The 13,624-nt window shown below is 36.8% G+C and overlaps 1 pseudogene; it reads left to right on the forward strand.

Annotated features, from left to right (window-relative positions):
* The first annotated feature begins 2,714 nt into the window (after positions 1–2,714).
* LOC111139661 lies at positions 2,715–3,686 on the forward strand (annotated as a pseudogene).
* Positions 3,687–13,624: the final 9,938 nt, after the last annotated feature.

The following is a 13,624-nucleotide window of genomic DNA, read 5'->3' on the forward strand; positions in this document are numbered from 1 at the left end:
CATAATCATAATCATAAAAAGAATGATTTACCCCCTCAATACTCTGTAGAGTCCAATCTGAGTGTTCATATAAAATAAATTATGTGACCCATATTTTGATTCAAAAGTAACTTATTTTTAGACAATTTTCACTGCAAAACCTTACAAACACAATTTCAGTTGTAATATCTTAAATTCTATCTCTTTGTATATGAGTGAGACCTGTGCATGTCACAAAAAATCTTCTGCATATTAAAGAAGGCAGAAGTAGTTGACTTTAATCAAATTTTTTGAGAGTTACAGTTGATATCCAGTATTGTTTATTTTTTAATTATGTTATGTTAGTCACCATACGATACATCATTAGTATTTGATGTAGTGTTCCAAGATTCATTGTTTACCTATAACACCCAGTGTTCCAGCCACTGTGTGCCCTCCTTAATACCCACCACCAACCTCACCCATCCCCCCTACCCCTGCCCTCTAAAACCCTCAGATTGTTTCTCAGAGTCCACAGTCTCTCATGCTTCATCTCCCCCTCCCATTCCCCCCTTCATTTTTCTTTCCCTTCTTCTAATGTCCTCCATGTCATTTCCTACATTCCACAAGTAAGTGAAACCAAATGATAATTGACTTATTTTATTCAGCATAATCTCTTCCAGTCCCGTCCATGTGGGTGCAAAAGTTGGGTATTCATCCTATCTGATGGCTGAGTAATATTCCATTGTATATATGGACCACATCTTCTTTATCCATTTGCCTGTTGAAGGGCATCTTATCTCGTTCCACAGTTTGGCTATTGTGGACATTGTTGCTTTGAACTTTGGGGTACATACGGTCCTTCCTTTCACTACATCTCTATCTTTGGGGTAAATACCAGGTATTGTTTATTAACTATCCCGACACTTGTTTTTATCCTGCTTAGCTGATAAGGTGTAATAAATGTAGGTTAACACAAAATTGATTTTATTTTCCCCCTCTGGATCTTGCTTATTTGTTTAGAATATTACTCATAATATAAATCCATTTTTTGATGAACACTTAGAAAGAAAAATAAGTCTCTCTATTGCCCTGATTCATTTTATTTCCACATAAAGGGATAATTATTCCTTTTCAATGCTTCACAGACTACAAATTTCATTATTATGGAACCAAAAAATCCGAGTATATTTATAGTATTGATGGCCAATACATTTTATAGAAATAAACTTCAGTAAGTCTGTCACTGAAATACAAGAGGAAAAACACAATACGATGATAATAATAATAGACTCATTCCTCAATATCCATGAACAAATCAAAAAAATACTCATATAACTTCCTCAAAAATAAAAAGCATGAGAATTAGTTCAAGGGAGTTTTAATAGTATTGTTTCTTTTTCCCTTTAAATTCAGAAATCATTTTCCCATCTGGAATTACCTTTACTTATAAACATGAAGGATCAGTAACACAGTACAAAAATAAATGTTAAGGAATGAAAAAGTAAATTAGCAATGGATTCCTAGGATAATATAACATTTTAATAGATTCAGAATTCCACCCTATCAGAAAAAAAACATGTTAATGTTTTGGCTGACCAATAATTTAAGAAAGGCTTAGGTCACCATAGAATAATATGAGCCCCTATTTAATACAAAATTTTTATACTACTCCACAATAGCAACCAAAAGGATTGTCATGATGATGACTCAAACCCCTCATTGTGGAATACAGTTCATGACTATCCTCATTAGAGATTCCTCATCCCAAGTTATCCCATGAGAAAAAGGGATCCAACTGCTTAAAGTTACCTATGCCTAAAAAGGTGAACTTCTTTGGCAATGCATCTAACCATAGCCCAACTGACACTGATCCTCAGTTTAAGTTAGTAGCACTGCCCTGTTAATCCCTAATGTCCCAACCATTCAAAAAGCTGTTTAGTAATAACAGACGCCCGAGGGCACTTGGGTGACTCAGTGGGTGCATTCAACTCTTAATTTCAGCTCAAAGCGTGATCTCAGGGTTGTGAAATCGAGCTCCACATTGAGCTCTGGCTGGATGTGGAACCTGCTTGGGATTTTTGCTCTCCCTCTGCCTGTCCTTCCCTCTCCCTATCTCCCTCAAAATTAATAATAATAATGATGATGATGATGATTTATCATTAAAAAATAATAAACAGCAGCACCAAATACTAAATTCATCTAGATTTATTGGGTTCATCTTTATTTTCTATCAATTTATGAAATCACAAATGTATGTCAATGTATGATCTTAATAATGTAATAATCTTCACTGCAGAGAAAAACTTAAATTCAATCAACCCTTGAATTTTTGTTGCAAAGCAATATGGAGGGGAAGGCGCAGTTACCAACCTCAGGAAATATTTAATCTAAATTAATAAGCTTATAAAAAAATTTAAAGAAGATAGTTCAGAATAAAATAAAGCAAATTTTGAAAGTGGTTTCATATAAACTATTATATTTATATTTCATGCCCAGCCCACAGAGATATAAACCTATGATTACCTTTCACAGATAATGAAAGTGTTATAGTTTATCTGTCTAATATCATATAGACCATAATTATACCAATATTGAAACTACAATTCAAAATTATTCTGAATTCTATATTCTTTCCTTTATCCCATGCTGCTTCTGACTTATTATCCATAGTTGGCCCTGCCCAAATATCAATTATTAATTAGCCTAGCAACATTTTGCCTTTGGAGCCCCAGGAGCTACCATGTGGCATGAGCATGAAGGCCATTCTCCAGAACGCCACCAACTTTATCCTCTTGGGACTCATCACACATCTTGCATTCCTGGGCTTATCTTTGCAGTGGTCTTCTCCATTTTTTTTTTTTTTTTTTTTTTGGTGGCTGTAACAGCCAATGTGATCATGATTCTGCTCATCCATGTGGACTCTTACCTCCATACACCCATGTACTTTTTACTCAGCCAGTTTTCATGGATACAGTTTACATTTGCATAACTCTTCAAAAATGCTGCAAGATCTTCTATCCAAGGAAAAGCTCATCTCCTTTTTGGGATGCATACTTCAGATCTTCCTCTACCTAACCCTAATTGGAGGTGAATTTTTCTTGCTAGGCCTCATGGCCTCTGGCCGGTACATGGCTGTGTGCAAACCCCTGGGATATCCTCTACTCATGAAGTGCAGGATTTGTTTGTTCATGGTGGTGGGCTCCTGGTTGGTGGTTCCTTAGATGGATTCATGCTGACCCCATTCACCATGAGTTTCCCCTACTGATTAATTTCTGCAGAAATTAATCACTTTTTCTGTGAGATTCCAGCAGTATTAAAAATGTCATGTCTTGATACATCACTCTGTGAGACTCTGATGTATGCCTGCTGTGTGCTAATGCTGCTCATCCCTATATCCATCATCTCTGTTTCCTATAAATGCATCTTGCTTACTGTCCATTGGATGAACTGTGCTGGCATAAAGCCTTTGCTAACTCTTCCTCCCATATTTTGGTGGTGAGCATTTCCTATGGTGCAGCCTTCTACACAAATGTGCTGCCCCATTCTTACCATGCACCAGAGAAAGACAAGTTTGTATCCACCTTCTATACCATCCTCACCTCAATGCTCAACCCACTCATATACAGTTTGAGGAATAAAGATGTGGCCACAGCTCTAAGAAAATGCTGGGAAGATGCTCCTCCTCTTGGAGAATGAGAGTGCTGGATTTGTCCAAGAAATACTAGAGGGGCCAGATACACACATCATTTGTGTTGTAGCCACTGGCACACATTTATTCCATAAAATATGCTTTTGATTCTGGAAAAATATTCATTGTGATTTTAGTAATCCTGAATTATCAATAGGTAAAATAATATCTTTGCAAAAATCACTTAGGAACAATAAGCAAAGACTACAAGTATCATAATTGGCCAATTCTCTAATCTGGATTCACTGTAAAACTTTTTCCAGACAGCATTCTCTTCAAGTAACACCATAAATAATCCCAAACGGGCCAAATGCCCCTTTTAAGAGTACTGAATAAATATTTTTATGTTACACATGTTTATGTGTCTTTTGCATTTATATTATTGATCAATTTTTGAACAGAAATTGTGAGGAGCAGTCACCATATCCTTGAGGATTTAATGTCAAACATTCATATAAATTAAATATTTTCAAATGATAATGTAGCAGCTTTATTTAGGAAAATTTTATGAAAATAATTTAATTGTATTTTGGTTTCTGTATTCTTGTCATCTTTTATGAGTGTTTGTATTCTCTAACTGAAATTAAACTATGGGTAGTTATCATGCCTTTACTCACATAGAGTCTCATATGTTCCTGGAAATCAATAGACATTTACTAGTTGAATAAAATCTGACTTCTGTCATTCAGATAGCAACAAGGCTAAAATCTTCAAAAACCTGCATTCATGTCCTGCTAAGGTGGCCTGTGATGTGGGTGACAAAGAATTCTTCAAAGAGTAAAACCACAAGCAGAACAGAATTCATTCACTCCCCAAGAGAGGAGAATGAATATCATATGTGATATATGTGACATATGTATCATGACATATAATATCATCCAAGAGGGATGTCAGCCAAGAGTTTCTGTCAGGCTGGGCTTTTTAAAGGTTTCTGAAGGATTTGAGAGGGTTTCTGTTGTGTTCATGGGGGGTAGGAGTGGGGAGGGGTTTGACTTTTAGCCAGGTAGAGCAGAAGGAGGCAAGGTTTTCTAAGGGCTCTGTCTGGGGCTTGTCCAGGATATGGGATGTGGTCCAGCTAGAGAATATGTCTTGTGGTCTATTTTCTGAGAATGTGGGGCCCTATGACCTAGAAAAACAAGAAAAATAAGTTAGGATCAATTCCTTACAACTGTGAGTTTTGTATGCATGCTTGGTCAGGGAAGGGACTTTGAATAGAATCCTTTTATTCCCTCCTCTCTATTTGAAATTATTCTTGATTGGGAAAATGGGAGAAAGTCATTATTCTGTAAATACTTCCTGCTGAATAGGGTCATAGAGCTCTCCTTACCTAGCTGCAAAAGAGACAGGAGCATGACATTCTGGTAGCAGACTGCTTTGTTCTGAAAGCCAGGGTTTCCAAGGCATGTGAAAAATTGCTGATTAAGTTGAGATTTGGAGAAGAACAATCTATAACCTTTGTTGTTTAGGAAGGTTAGGAGTGTGATGAAGCCAGAAATAGAAGTGGGAAAAGAGAGGCTATAGAGGCATCTATGTATTATAAAAGGGTACTATTTGGGAGGGAGAGATCTTAGGTCAAAGCTTGTCCAAATAAATGGGGGCTATCTCTAAAACCTTATGGGCAAACACTCCAAGTTAACTGTTGAGAGCATCAGGTGTCAGGGTCAGCCCAGGTGAAGGTGGAAAGGTCTTGGGATTCTGGGGAGATGGGAATAGTGAAAAATACATCTTTAAGATTTAAGACAGTGAAGTGCATGGTGTAGGGTCGAATGGTGGAGAAGGGTGTATGAACTGGAAATAATGAGGTGGGTGGGGACAAATGCCTCGTTGATAATTATGAGATCCTAAACTAGTCTAAAAACCATCTAGCTTTTTGAATGGAAGGAGTGGAGTATTGTAAGGAGAATTAGTATGTTTTAATTTTAATGTAAGGGATTTGGAAACAAGAGGTTATAAACCTTACAAGGACTCAGCTTTAAGATGATACTACAGTTTTGAAAGGAAACAAGTTGAATCCTTAAGGCATATAGTAATGGGGGTAAGTTGAGCAGTCTTAACTGATTCTGAGATATCTCACATGGGTGTGGGGACCAAAGTCATACCTGGAGAGAGTGAAGTGGAAACAAGGTCTGTTGGTTCAGTAAGGAGTCCCAAGAATTGGGATTGGGGATGGACAGGGTGCAGATGAAGGTGAGTACCTAGTCTTGATGGGAACATCCCTAGTTATTCCAGGAAGGGGACAAGACAGCATGGCCAAACAAGAAAGGAATGGCTAAAGATTTGATCTCCCAGGGCACATGAGAAAAGCGGGGTAACTGGAGGTTGAGAAAGAACACTGTAAATCCTGACACATGTGGAGGAGGAAAAAGAATTTCTGGAAACTTCTGGGAAAGTGCTGTAGATTGTCCCAGTGTTAATGGAGAGTTACCCTGGTTTCAGCCATGGAGATGGAGATGACATGTGCAGGAGCCTTTGCCAATCCTGGGATGTGTGAGTACCTGTCTTAGAGAAGTCCCAAGAGATCTGCCACCAGGGATATGGCTGATGCCCCTTGTTTGGGCCCCAAAGACAGATTTTGGGTGGTTCTCTCCCTACTTTGGTCACTCTTTCAGTGGCCAACCTGCTTACAGGAGGGGAAGGGGTTTCAAGTGATGGATTTTCTTGGGATATTGTTTAGACCAGTGACCCGGTTTACTGTAGGTGAAACAAGCTCTCAGAGGGGGCTTTTGGGATGTTCGGGTTGAGCTAGTAGGGTAAGATTTTTCCTGAATAGCTCCATTAAGGACAATGGTCAGGATCGGATAAATCTGAGATCATTTTTTGATACTTTTGTCTCTTTTTCCTTTGATATCCTCCTCTCTTCTGTGAAAAACTTTGAAGACTGGGTCTAGTAGTTCAGATTAAAGAGTTTGAGGGCCTTTATATAGTTTCTGAAGTTGTGTTTTGTTTTATTTTTTTTTCTAATGTTTGGAGCTTACTGGCAGATGAAATGCATAGCCAGGATAGATTTTCCTTTGTAAGAGTTAGGATCAAGAATGGTGAATTTTTATACAGCCTCAGTCAGGTAAGTGAGAATAAGGGCAGGGTTTTCATCTCATCTCTGGACGATCTTCTTTAAGCTTTCATAACTGACCTGTTTAGAAGCTGCTCCTTTCATACCTTCTATAAGGTGAGCAACCATGTGGTCATCTTTGACCTTGTTCTTGAGGAGAGCTGATAATTCCAACTGGGCTCAGCTAAGGGAGCCATTGATTTGCTGGGAGCCTATTGTGCAAGTTGTCTGCAGTTCATATCATCAGCATATTCAGTAGCCTTGGACAAAATTCTGGTCTTTTTCTCTGGGCTGGTACAGGTGGAGAGAATAACATAGAGGTCTCTCCAGGATAAATCATAAGAAAGGATGAGATACTCAAATTGCTTAGTGAACCTAGAGGGATTGGTTGAGGGAAAGAGCCAAGTTTAGATTCTATATGATAAAGATCTGTCATGGAGAAGGGAATATGGACTTGAACAATGCCTCTGCTCCAGGCACCTCATAAAGATGGAATTGGGTGGCAGGAACATCAGGAAATTGGTAAAAGTGGCCAGAAGAAGCATGGATGGGAGAAATATCAGGATGTTGAGGCAAGGGCTGGAGGGTAATAGGGGCTCTGACACGTCTTAATGGAAAGAGGGGAAGTGGGAGAATTCAGAGTTGCCAAGGGAGGATTGACTATAGGCAAGTGGAAAGGCAGAGGTTGTTCAGCAGGGTTGAAGTCTGAGTCAGAAGAATTGGAGAGAGAGAGGTGTCTTTTGGGGGCAATCGAAAGAGCATATGGCAAGCAACATAAAGGTCAGGATGATGATCAAATTCAAAGAAAGCTTTGACATAGGAACCTCACATCATTTACTAAGGCAATGAAAATATAAACTCAGTTGGAGAAGAGTATTTTGATTAAGAGAGCCATTCCATAGCCAGATCTTCTAGTCATATAATTTATATTGGGGTCATGCTGTATTACAGTAGAAAATAGACATTTGAGCCAAGTATCTTGTTCCAGTTGGAGGTTTTTGATATTTTTAGGGAAATAACTCCAGAGGGGAATCCTTAGGAAGGCTAGACAAGGTATTCCCCATCTGGAAATTTAGGAATAGGAGAAAGAAGATTTTGAAGGCTGGAACAAAGGGAAAAATTATGAAGGGAGACATCTTGATCCAGCATCCCAAGAAGAAGATGAAACCCTGACCAGTACCAAGCACAAGAGAAAAGGGTATCACTCAAACTCAAGGGTTTCTGTGAGGGAAAGGGATTGATGGTCCCAAAACTGTGGAAAGAACCAGAGAGGTGTCCCTCCAATGGTCGATACATTGATTGTTGGCTGAGCCCAGTACTGGGGCTTGAGGAATCAAGAACCTGTCATGGGGAATCAGCCAAGACCTAGTGATAATTCCTAATGCTCAAAATCTCACAGAGCCCTCTTAAAAATGAAAATTTTGACTCACCCAATATTAGTTGACAAGGAGATCTGGTTGAGATGGTAAGCAGTGTCCAGTCCTCATGTATAGGGCCACCAAAATGTTAAGGTGGCCTGGTAATGTGGGTGACAAATAATTACAGAGTAGAGCCATAAGGGAGAGAGAGTTTATTCATTTTCCCAGGGGGAGGAGAGGGACCAGACATCAAGTGAGATGTTGGCCCCAAGTTTCTGTCAGGCTGAGCCTTTTAAGAGTTTTGAAGATGTGGGAGGATTGCCCCTATGTCCAAAGATGAGTGGTTAGGGAGTTGACTCTTGGCCAGGTAGAACAGGAGGTGGCAGGTTTTCTGAGAGCCTCTGCCCAGGGCTCATCTAGGATGTGGGTTGTGGTCCAGCTAGAGAAGAGTATGTTTTGTAGTTGTGGTCTATTTTCTAAGAATATTGAGCACCACTACCTAGGAAAAAAAAAAAAAAAAACAGAGAGGGGCAATTATAAACACCTGTGAGTTTTGTCTGTAAGCTTGGTTAGGGAGGGGTCTTTGAATGGAACCTTTTTTATGCCCTAATAATATGGTATAGATAAACATAGAATGAATAAATTGAGAAATTTCACTAGCTAAGTTACTTCTCTTGGTTAATTCTTCCATTCTCAACTTCTTGATGTGCTATACTTGTAGAAAAATATCTCTGATTCTAATTAGCTTTTGGTTAACTGTGGTGATTGGCTAGAAGCCAAGTTTTGATAGACTATTAACTAAACAAAAGCTACTCTGATAGAACTGTCTTCATCCATTTATCTATTTTTAACTTTCTACTGAATGAATGGTTCTAAAACATGACAAATAAAAAAGAAGCTGTGATTCATCTGTTGTTTATTTTCTCTATTAATAAAAAGCTTAGGAAATGTTGGGCCCATGTTTTAGAGGTTTTATTGTTGACAAACACTATTAAATGATTACTTAAACTTGTGTTAATCTAATGTCAACATAGAGGTGAAAATGTTTTCTCCATTGATATTGATGCAAGTAAAACATGCTTATCAATAGCTTTTTAAGGTTGGTTTTACCTTGGAATGTTCCTAATAACTTGATCATATCTAGAAATTAAACAAAAAACAAATGGAGGAACTGCTTGGATAGATAAATCTCCAAGTGAAGAAATTGACTAGGATTCATTGAAGAAATATACTAATGTTGTTTCAGTTCAGTTTCATTCCCTTTTAATTACCTTGAGTCTATACACTGATACTTCCTTTTTTGTTTTTTTCCTTCTTCTTGCCTTTGTTAGTAGTATCTCTCCTGGTCTTTCCCTTCTCACAATCTTTCATTTCACAGTTCCCATTTCCCCTGTACTTTGGATATTTGTGTGTCTTATTTCCTCAGAATCCTGTCAGGACCTGGGTGAATCATTTGCACATTTAAGAAAGGCATTTAACACAGACTTTGACAATTATTTCAAAAGTATTGAAAAACAACTGGTAAAGGATGTGCATTTATATGAGTTCCTAGAAATGCCATAGGAGTTAATGACTGGGGTAGGAAAGAAGAGGAACCTTTGGTGTTGTTAAAAGTCTATTTCCCACCTCAGTGGAGATTGCATTGAAGTGTTCATTTTGTGATAATTTATCAGTCTCACTGCATCTGACATATGCACTTCTCTTTTGTATGCTGTACTTAATGTTTTAAACATTCTAGATATCACATAATATATATTGTCGGTATCCCTTCTCCTCACTCATAAAACTGGTCCTATTTTACAAGAAATGACCAGGGATTTTTCCCCAATAATTGTACCAACTTATCCTATAAGATAACTTATGATCATCAGTGTTTCCTCTTTCTTCAACTTCTCAGAAAGGGGAATGAAAGTTATAAATTTAAATTATTCATAAGTATCAATTGTATTCTCACAAGATGTCAGGTACTATTCTAAATTGTGAGCAAAGATGAAGAAAAAAGTAACTGTCCCCATTTTCCAAAGCATGATTATCTGATTTTGATCATCAGAAAATTATTTTTTTAAGATTTTATTTATTTATTTGACACAAAAAGAGAAATCACAAGTAGGCAGGGCAGCAGGCAGAGAGAGATGGCAAAGCAGACTCCCTGCTGAGCAGAGAGCCCAATGTGGGGCTTGACCCAGGACCCTGAGATCATAACCTGGGCCAAAAGCAGAGGCTTAACCCACTGAGCCACCCAAGTTCCCAATCATTTCAAAATTCTAAGAAGTATTTGGAGAAGGAATTAACCTCATGGTAGATGAAGAAACTGATGTTTAGAGCACATCATCACCTATTTCAAGCAGGTGGGAAATGGGAGTTCCAGAACCATGTCTTCTGATTTTTGGTCTTGCGTTTTTATTCCAAATCTTGTTATTAATTGATAGGAAAGAAAGAAGCAACAAATAAATAAAATATTTTAAAAAAAGAAAGAAATAAGCATGTGGCACAGTATACAGCTCTCAGCATGTTAATCCTGAGTGACCTAGGGAAAAGAGTCCTTCTGGAGTAACATGCTAAAAGAAATCTGTTAATTTTTTGTTGGATTCCAGCTGGGCTGGTCTAACAAGAACCTGATGGTCCTTGTTGAAATTTGGTAAGACCCCTGTGGGGTCTTTCTACAGGTGAAGGATATGGACATGACATCAACTGACCCTTGCTTTGCATATTTAATTTATATAGTAAATATTTAAAAGCATATTTATAGAATATAAAAAAATGTAGTGGTCAGTAATATAAAGTCTACTTCTTACATACTTAGTAAATGCTTTACTGAATAAATATCCAGGAAAGTTTTGGACATTTAAGAGTGATCAGAAAAGGAAAATATTTAGACAATGATTTAGTTTAGAGAAGAGAATTCAGACCTCTGTTGTCTAGAAAGTGACAGTACATACTTGGAAAGTTAGCTTATTTTGGATAAAGTGAAATTCTGTAAGTGAAGTCTGATAACAATGTGCATACAAAGTGTTTGAAAAATGAAATCCTAACTATACAGTGTTGGGGTCGATTCCACGTTAAAACCTACTTAGCCACAGTGACACCATGTGGCCTAGGTAGACATTTTGTTGTTTAATAAATGCCTCAACAGTTATTGATATCAGTTCAGGTAACTGTTGCTAAAACACACACCTAAAACAAGGCCATTTTGTTTATATCGGTTCCAGGTAACTATTACTAAAACACACATCTAAAACAAGGCCAGACAGGTGGAAACATCCAATCAGCCAAAGCCACATATGTAAAGGTCTGCGGTTGTGCCCTATAAAACTAGCCTGTAAGACCAAGGGGGGATCGCGCTCTTCAGAGGCCACCCTGGCTGGTCAGTCTGACTTCTAATGCTTGGCATAGAATAAAGCTTTACATAACTTTCACTTTGTCTCAGCCTGTTACCCTGGCTGGTCAGTCTGACTTCTAATGCTTGGCATAGAATAAAGCTTTACATAACTTTCACTTTGTCTCAGCCTGTTACCCTGGCTGGTCAGTCTAACTTCTAATGCTTGGCATAGAATAAGGCTTTGCATAACTTTCACTTTGTCTCAGTCTTGTTCCTTTGATAATGGACCCAACATACAGAAGTGATACATATGAGCTAGGATGGTTGTAATAATGATTAATTTTATGGTATTGAAATGTTATTTAATAGAACAACAGGTGAATTCTGAAGTTTATAATTAGCTAAAACCAGAGGCATTTTTCATTTTTTTTTCAGTTGGGAGTGTGATGGTGGTACATCTTATTAAACCAATATGCTTACCATGTCCTTGTCAATCAGTTGCCAAACATCCCACTGAGTGTTTCCTTCAAAAGCTCAGAGGTTCAAAGTTCAAGAAAATATTTAAAATTTGTTTCTGTTATAATACTTTAGTTTGCAGTATTAAATAAGAATGTAAAGGCAATAAATAAATACCTATATGATCAATTTTGATATTTCATATTACTTAGTTCATTTTTATTATAACTTTAAGCTTATTCAATTATATTAGATTTTATGCATCACATACACAAGGACAGGCATTTTGATTTTGTTCCCTGATTCATCTCAAGTACCAAGAAAATTTCCTGGTATAGAATGTGTTAAAATTTATTAAATGGATGAATGAACAGATGTCATTTCATTTTCAAAGGCTTAGCACACAAAAACCACAAATTTAATACCTTGTAATTCTTTGTTTTTCTTGTGAAATCCATGTTTGAAGAGTTGCAGTGAAAACTGTTAAATTTTATTTTTTGTGACTATATATGTATTTACATAAGTTCAGTAAGAATCTTTTCTCTTGGTAACAGGATGTCCAATGAACATAGCTCTGCTTCTCTGATCTGGAGATGATAACATTAGATATACTTTAATATTATTAAGCCCTAATTACTTTAATTAAAAATAACCCTTTTGGTAGAACAAATTTCACAGCATGCTGCTGAGAGATAAAAACAAACAAACAAATAAGCAAACAAAAAACTTATACATAACAATTTACAACCTGGGACTTCATCTAGTAGAAAAAAAATACCTCAAGAAAGACTCTTTAATCTTGTTAGAAAGACCTTTATCAGATACAATTAATCAGTTTTTGTGCCACAATATTCAAAGAAATACATTCTTAGATTAACATATTGCACCTAAAGAAAACACCAAGACTTTCCTGGGTGACCCAAAAGTGAGGATTTCCAGGAATGAAGTAAATGACAGCTAAAGAAAACAGCTTTCCCACAATGACTGGAGCAGATTTCTACACCCTTATCTTACTGCTTCTTACTTTTTTTTTTTCCTCATCTCTCATGTCAAGAGACAATGTTCTTATCCATATCTTCCCAGTCTATTACAAAAGCAAAAATTTCTCTATTAGGATCTGTCATCAAAAACTCTGAATCTCTTCACAAAGTCAGAGACTGCTTGATCTTTCCTAATTTCTCTTTGGTCCCAGATGCCACTACATATTAACCTAAGGGTGTTGCCTATTGGGTTAAATTATTACAAGCAGGAGGTCCCATACTTCATTTCAACTTCTCCTAGCCATAACTGTATTAGTCTAACTGAACACTTGGTAAAAAAAAAATTGTCAGCAATGACTCCAGTTTTTACTGTACACTACATCTTGTTATAAATATAAAACTACTGACCTTGCTGACTTGTTAAAAAAATGCAATAAATTATTTTCTTAAAAAAAGACTTTTTGAAGAGCTTGTGAAGCTTTTCCTTATAAGAGATGAAATATCCTTGATCAACCAATAAACTGGACCATAACTTTACCCCTAATCTAAATTCTTGGTAAACAATGATGTAAATTTTATTTAGTTCCTTAGCTCTATTCTATTGTACTGATACATTTATTGAGAACTTAAGATAATAATTCAACATTTTTAGAGAAGTTCAATTACTTGAATGTTTAATATATCATTAGTAAATATCAATCATCTTAATTTATTTCAAAGTGGAGATACCAACTCAGAAAATGAAATTTTAACACTGATTATCCTTCCCTTTTTTTAAAAATACATGTTTCTACATTGAGTAACTTTTTTTTT

This window comes from Enhydra lutris, unplaced genomic scaffold (assembly GCF_002288905.1).
Source record: "Enhydra lutris kenyoni isolate GAN:26980312 unplaced genomic scaffold, ASM228890v2 scaffoldscaffold112, whole genome shotgun sequence".
NCBI classification, from domain to species: Eukaryota; Metazoa; Chordata; class Mammalia; order Carnivora; family Mustelidae; genus Enhydra; species Enhydra lutris.